General features: G+C 42.9%; 1 long non-coding RNA gene across 1 annotated transcript; it reads right to left on the bottom strand.

Annotated features, from left to right (window-relative positions):
• Positions 1 to 3,714: 3,714 nt before the first annotated feature.
• On the bottom strand, positions 3,715 to 8,040 carry LOC142097047 (uncharacterized). Its single transcript, XR_012678102.1, has 4 exons — positions 7,968 to 8,040; positions 7,503 to 7,530; positions 6,164 to 6,191; positions 3,715 to 3,742 (listed from the first exon to the last, which is right to left on the bottom strand). It is a non-coding gene; the product is annotated as an uncharacterized LOC142097047 (long non-coding RNA).
• Positions 8,041 to 8,315: the final 275 nt, after the last annotated feature.

Raw genomic sequence — 8,315 nt, 5'->3', positions numbered from 1 at the left:
GGTCAATATTTGTGTCAAAGTTTTTATTGCATGAACTGTTAAGGTTATTGTAACTGTGTCAGTTGTTATAATATCTGATAGTTATAGAACATTACTTCCCTTTTATAACTTGCTCCTTAAGATAGTTATTTGCATTTTTTTGAATAGACTTATGGTGCGCCAATCCGATTTATTTTGAGTATATAATTTGTGGAGTAGCTGATTCATACACAGAGGCAGTCTCAATGATGTCATAACAACTCAAATGACTAACTTTAGTTGTCTGTAGTGGAGTAGGGTCCCTTTATTACTAGACCTGTAACACTGATTTCATGTATTTCACATGCATCTCTGTTTAAGCAATAAGCAGCACAGTGACAAGAGGAGATGGTGCAGTAAAGCGGAGCAGAGCTCTATTAAACAGAAAGACAGAGCAAGAGATACAGAGCAAGACAGACAAACAGAAAAACAGAGCAATACAGGGCAAGATAGACGGAAAAACAGGGCAATATAGAAGGATAGACAGGGCAAGATAGACAGAAAGATAAAGCACGATAGACAGAAAGACAGAGAAAGAAAGAAAGAGCAAGATAGACAGAAAGACAGAGAAAGAAAGACAAAGCAAGATAGACGGAAATTCTGAGTAAGATAGACAGAAAGTCATGGCATGATAGACAAAACAAGATAGATGGAAAGACAGAGCAAGATAGACGGAAAGACACAGCAAGATAGACAGAAAGACAGAGCAAGAAAGACAGAACAAGATAGATGGAAATACTATGCAAAATAGACGGAAAGACTGTGTAAGATAGACGGAAAGACAAGGCAAGATAGACGCAGAGATACAAAAGGTACACGGAAAGCCAGTGCAAGATAGACAGAAAGACTGAGCAAGAAAGACAGAACAAGATAGATGGAAAGACTATGCAAAATAGACGGAAAGACTGTGCAAGATAGATGGAAAGACAAAGCAAGATAGACAAAAAGACAGAGAAATAAAGAAAAAGCAAGATAGACGGAAAGACAGTGTAGATAGACAGAAAAAGGGAAGCAGAAAAACTATGCAAATAAGAGAGAAATATAGGGTAAAAAAAACAGAGGAAGATAGATGGTAAGAAAGAGCAATATCGACTGAAATACTGAGCATGATAGACAGAAAGACAAGACAAGATAGACAGAAGACAGAGGAAGAAAGACAGAGCAAGATAGACGAAAAGACAGTGCAAGATAGACAGAAAAAGACAGTCTCACTCGATGGGATATCGGGCAGCAAACTCGACGCCCGGCAATCTTACCTTACTCCGGCGCTCCGCTCAGTCCCAGGCGCCGCTTTCTTGGATTCGATTTATAAAACCTATGGCTGTCTCCTCATTGGCCAGGCAATTTTGGCTCCAAAATACAAAAGGCACTTCCTCCATTCACTCAGTGCCTGTTCCTCAGTTGCCTTTACGTGCCTAAGACGTGGCTACTCTGACTCTACTCGTCTGCAAAGCTGACACTCTATTCAAGTACCTGCTACTATACTTGTCTGCAAAGCTGACACTCCACTCAGGTACCGACTATCTACTCTACTCGTCTGCAAAGCTGACACTCTATTCAAGTACCTGCTACTATATTCGTCTGCAAAGCTGACACTCCACTCAGGTACCGACTATCTACTCTACTCGTCTGCAAAGCTGACACTCTATTCAAGTACCTGCTACTTTACTCGTCTGCAAAGCTTACACTCCACTCAGGTACCGACTATCTACTCTACTCGTCTGGAAAGCTGACACTCTATTCAATTACCTGCTACTATACTCGTCTGCTAAGCTGACACTCCACTCAGGTACCGACTATCTACTCTACTCGTCTGCAAAGCTGACACTCTATACAAGTACCTGCTACTATACTCATCTGCAAAGCTGACACTCCACTCAGGTACAGACTATCTACTCTACTCGTTTGCAAAGATGACAATCTATTCAAGTACCTGCTACTAAACTCGTCTGTAAAGCTGACACTCTATTCAAGTACCTGCTACTCTACTCGTCTGCAAAGCTGACACTCTATTCAAGTACCTGCTACTCTACTCGTCTGCAAAGCTGACATTACACTAAGGTACCGACTATTCTACTTTTCTCGTCTGCAAAGCTGACACTCTATTCAAGTACCTGCTACTATACTCGTCTGCAAAGCTGACACTCCACTCAGGTACCAACTATTTACTCTACTCGTCTGCAAAGCTGACACTCTATTCAAGTACCTGCTACTATACTCGTCTGCAAAGCTGACACTCCACTCAGGTACCAACTATTTACTCTACTCGTCTGCAAAGCTGACACTCCACTAAGGTACCAACTATCTACTCTACTCGTCTGCAAAGATGACACTCTATTCAAGTACCTGCTACTATACTCGTCTGCAAAGCTGACACTCCACTCAGGTACCAACTATTTACTCTACTTGTCTGCAAAGCTGGCACTCCACTCAGGTACCGACTATCTACTCTACTCGTCTGCAAAGCTGACACTCTATTCAAGTACCTGCTACTCTACTTGTCTGCAAAGTTGACACTCCACTCAGGTACTGACTATTCTACTTTTGTCGTCTGCAAAGCTGACACTCTATTCAAGTACCTGCTACTATACTCATCTGCAAAGCTGACACTCCACTCAGGTACCGACTATCTACTCTACTTGTCTGCAAAGCTGACACTCTATTCAAGTACCTGCTACTATACTCGTCTGCAAAGCTGACACTCCACTCAGGTACCGACTATCTACTCTGCTCGTCTGCAAAACTGACACTCTATTCAGGTACCTGCTACTATACTCGTCTGCAAAGCTGACACTCCACTCAGGTACCGACTATGTACTCTACTTGTCTGCAAAGCTGACACTCCACTCAGGTACAGACTATCTACTCTACTCGTTTGCAAAGATGACAATCTATTCAAGTACCTGCTACTAAACTCGTCTGTAAAGCTGACACTCTATTCAAGTACCTGCTACTCTACTCGTCTGCAAAGCTGACACTCTATTCAAGTACCTGCTACTCTACTCGTCTGCAAAGCTGACATTACACTAAGGTACCGACTATTCTACTTTTCTCGTCTGCAAAGCTGACACTCTATTCAAGTACCTGCTACTATACTCGTCTGCAAAGCTGACACTCCACTCAGGTACCAACTATTTACTCTACTCGTCTGCAAAGCTGACACTCCACTAAGGTACCAACTATCTACTCTACTCGTCTGCAAAGATGACACTCTATTCAAGTACCTGCTACTATACTCGTCTGCAAAGCTGACACTCCACTCAGGTACCAACTATTTACTCTACTTGTCTGCAAAGCTGGCACTCCACTCAGGTACCGACTATCTACTCTACTCATCTGCAAAGCTGACACTCTATTCAAGTACCTGCTACTCTACTTGTCTGCAAAGCTGACACTCCACTCAGGTACCGACTATTCTACTTTTGTCGTCTGCAAAGCTGACACTCTATTCAAGTACCTGCTACTATACTCATCTGCAAAGCTGACACTCCACTCAGGTACCGACTATCTACTCTACTTGTCTGCAAAGCTGACACTCTATTCAAGTACCTGCTACTATACTCGTCTGCAAAGCTGACACTCCACTCAGGTACCGACTATCTACTCTGCTCGTCTGCAAAGCTGACACTCTATTCAGGTACCTGCTACTATACTCGTCTGCAAAGCTGACACTCCACTCAGGTACCGACTATGTACTCTACTTGTCTGCAAAGCTGACACTCCACTCAGGTACAGACTATCTACTCTACTCGTCTGCAAAGATGACAATCTATTCAAGTACCTGCTACTCTACTCGTCTGCAAAGCTGACACTCTATTCAAGTACCTGCTACTATACTCGTCTGCAAAGCTAACACTCCACTCAGGTACCGATTATCTACTCTACTCATCTGCAAAGCTGACACTCTATTCAAGTACCTGCTACTATACTCGTCTGCAAAGCTGACACTTTACTCAGGTACCGACTATCTACTCTGCTCATCTGCAAAGCTCACAATCTATTCAAGTACCTGCTACTCTACTCGTCTGCAAAGCTGACACTCCACTCAGGTACCGACTATCTACTCTACTCGTCTGCAAAGCTGACACTCTATTCAAGTACCTGCTACTATACTCGTCTGCAAAGCTGACACTCCACTCAGGTACCGACTATTTACTCTACTCGTCTGCAAAGCTGACACTCTATTCAAGTACCTGCTACTATACTCGTCTGCAAAGCTGACACTCCACTCAGGTACCGACTATCTACTCAACTCGTCTGCAAAGCTGACACTCAATTCAAGTACCCGCTACTATACTCGTCTGCAAAGCTGACAATCCACTCAGGTACCGACTATCTACTCTACTCGTCTCCAAAACTGACACTCTATTCAAGTACCTGCTACTATACTCATCTGCAAAGCTGACACTCCACTCAGGTACCAACTATTTACTCGTCTGCAAAGCTGACACTCTTTTCAAGTACCTGCTACTATACTCGTCTGCAAAGCTTACACTCCACTCAGGTACCGACTATTTACTCTACTCGTCTGCAAAGCTGACACTCCACTCAGGTACTGACTATCTACTCTACTTGTCTGCAAAGCTGACACTCTATTCAAATACCTGCTACTATACTTGTCTGCAAAGCTGACACTCCACTCAGGTACCAACTATTTACTCTACTCGTCTGCAAAGCTGACACTCCCCTCAGGTACCAACTATCTACTCTACTCGTCTTCAAAGCTGACACTCTTTTCAAGTACCTGCTACTCTACTCATCTGCAAAGCTGACACTCCACTCTGGTACCAACTATTCTACTTTTCTCGTCTGCAAAGCTGACACTATATTCAAGTACCTGCTACTATACTCGTCTGCAAAGCTGACACTTCACTTCATAGTTCTCGCTACTTGGAGTTATTTTCAGGCATACTCGGTTTTTTAATTGGAAGCTTATCCATCTACAAACCAGAAATATACGGAGGAATTTCATCTATAATTACCAATCTCTAGAGACCGGAGTTTTACCCTCTTGGGAAGACTATAATTCATTTGTAATACCGGCCGTCTGGCTATACGGAAATTACTAATCTTCTAAGCTGGAAGGGAACTAAGTTTCCATTATCCGTTTCGAAGGAAGACCAACACCGGCACTCTGATTATACACGTGGGAGATAGAGGAATCCGAAGCGGGTGTGCGGCTGAGATCTTTACGTTTGGGTAAGCAAGTGCCCTCTTACGGGCTGTATACCACCCATACGAACTTATATGTTCTCATATAGAGGAGGTTATGTGAATGTTAACCCGACTATACCATCATAGATAAACCTCATTCCGTTCAATCGGTCTAAGTGTGTCAATATCCAACTGTGACTTTCTAACCGACGGCATCTACCTATTTGGACGATCTCCATTATTACAATTACATATATATTGATTGTTTGGAGACTCTCCGTATTCTAGATATTGATTTAATTCTGCTGTACAGCATACTTATAAATATCAACACAATAAGCTTCTATTAATATGTTTTAATCTGAAACAGATACCGCTAAATGTGGAGATATTACTCAACTTCAATATAGGTGCACCTATTATCGATACTCCCTTAAGATAAGGTTCTGTTTATTCTTGTATGCAGACTGAGAATTATCCATATTTTAATCATTGTTAATATTGTTTTAATAAATTGTTTTATATCAATCACATTGCATTTCCAGCTTCTTTTGGAGGATTTGATATTCCACTGCAATTTGTTTTTGTTAAATATTGTTGATTTACGGGGTTGCAGACCCCGTGCAGTGGTTTCTCTCTTCCTCTTCATAATTTGCTCCAAACATATTTGGTGTTTTTTAGATTTTTACTCCACTCAGGTACCAACTATTTACTCTACTCGTCTGCAAAGTTGACACTCCACTCAGGTACCGACTATTCTACTTTTCTCGTCTGCAAAGCTGACACTCTTTTCAAGTACCTGCTACTTTACTCGTCTGCAAAGCTGACACTCCACTCAGGTACCGACTATTCTACTTTTCTCGTCTGCAAAGCTGACACTCTATTCAAGTACCTGCTACTATACTCGTCTGCAAAGCTGACACTCCACTCAGGTACCAACTATCTACTCTGCTCGTCTGCAAAGCTCACAATCTATTCAAGTACCTGCTACTCTACTCGTCTGCAAAGCTGACACTTCACTCAGGTACCGACTATTCTACTTTACTCATCTGCAAAGCTGACACTCTATTCAAGTACCTGCTACTATACTCGTCTGCAAAGCTGACACTCTATTTAAGTACCTGCTACCCTACTCATCTGCAAAGCTGACACTATTCAAATACCTGCTATCCTACCTGCTGGTTTCCTGACTTCCCAAAAGGGTCTCGCTCAGTACTCTGGCAGGGGCCGCGACCTGCGAGCAGACGAAGGTAAGACCATAGTGCTTTGCAGCAGTTGCTAGTGAACATTGTCTGCTCATTAGACTCCGCACCCTGCTTGTGTAGCGCTAAACTGTGCAGACCCTAGCATTCGCATCGTAAAGACCTGCTGTCGCCTGAGACCATGACAGACAGACGGAAAAACTATGCACTAAAGAGAGCAAGATAGGGCAAAATAGACAGAAAAAGATAGATGAAAAGACAGTGCAAGATAGACGAAAATTAAGGGCAAAATACACAGAAAGACGAGGCAAGATAGACGGAAAGACTATGCAAAATAGACAGAAAGACTGTGCAAGATAGATGGAAAGACAGGGCAAAATAGACGTGCCTGTTCCTCAGTTGCCTTTGGGTGCCTAAGACGTGGCTACTCTGACTCTACTCGTCTGCAAAGCTGACACTCTATTCAAGTACCTGCTACTATACTCGTCTGCAAAGCTAACACTCCACTCAGGTACCGACTATCTACTTTACTTGTCTGAAAAGCTGACACTCTATTCAAGAAACTGCTACTATACTCGTCTGCAAAGCTGACACTCCACTCAGGTACCGACTATTTATTCTACTTATCTGCAAAGCTGACACTCCACTTAGATACCGACTATCTACTCTACTCATCTGCAAAGCTGAAACTCTATTCAAGAACCTGCTACTATACTCGTCTGCAAAGCTGACACTCCACTCAGGTACCGACTATTTACTCTACTCGTCTGCAAAGCTGACACTCTATTCAAGTACCTGCTACTATACTCCTCTGCAAAGCTGACACTCCACTCAGGTACCGACTATTTACTCTACTTGTCTGCAAAGCTGACACTCCACTCAGGTACCGACTATTCTACTTTTCTCGTCTGCAAAGCTGACACTCTTTTCAAGTACCTGCTACTTTACTCGTCTGCAAAGCTGACACTCCACTCAGGTACCGACTATTCTACTTTTCTCGTCTGCAAAGCTGACACTCTATTCAAGTACCTGCTACTATACTCGTCTGCAAAGCTGACACTCCACTCAGGTACCAACTATCTACTCTGCTCGTCTGCAAAGCTCACAATCTATTCAAGTACCTGCTACTCTACTCGTCTGCAAAGCTGACACTTCACTCAGGTACCGACTATTCTACTTTACTCATCTGCAAAGCTGACACTCTTTTCAAGTACCTGCTACTTTACTCATCTGCAAAGCTAACACTCCACTCAGGTACCGACTATCTACTTTACTTGTCTGAAAAGCTGACACTCTATTCAAGAAACTGCTACTATACTCGTCTGCAAAGCTGACACTCCACTCAGGTACCGACTATTTATTCTACTTATCTGCAAAGCTGACACTCCACTCAGATACCGACTATCTACTCTACTCATCTGCAAAGCTGAAACTCTATTCAAGAACCTGCTACTATACTCGTCTGCAAAGCTGACACTCCACTCAGGTACCGACTATTTACTCTACTCGTCTGCAAAGCTGACACTCTATTCAAGTACCTGCTACTATACTCCTCTGCAAAGCTGACACTCCACTCAGGTACCGACTATTTACTCTACTTGTCTGCAAAGCTGACACTCCACTCAGGTACCGACTATCTACTCTACTCATCTGCAAAGCTGACACTCTATTCAAGTACCTGCTGCTATACTCGTCTGCAAAGCTGACACTCCACTCAGGTACCAACTATTTACTCTACTCATCTGAAAAGCTGACACTCCACTCAGGTACCAACTATCTACTCTACTCGTCTGCAAAGCTGACACTCTTTTCAAGTACCTGCTACTTAACTCGTCTGCAAAACTGACACTCCACTCAGGAACCGACTATTCTACTTTTCTCGTCTGCAAAGCTGACACTCTATTCAAATACCTGCTACTATACTCGTCTGCAAAGCTGACA

Source organism: Mixophyes fleayi, chromosome 7 (assembly GCF_038048845.1).
Source record: "Mixophyes fleayi isolate aMixFle1 chromosome 7, aMixFle1.hap1, whole genome shotgun sequence".
In the NCBI taxonomy this organism is placed as follows: domain Eukaryota; kingdom Metazoa; phylum Chordata; class Amphibia; order Anura; family Limnodynastidae; genus Mixophyes; species Mixophyes fleayi.
The sequence above is the reverse complement of the archived record's forward strand: the minus strand, read 5'-3'. Positions and strand labels throughout refer to the sequence as shown.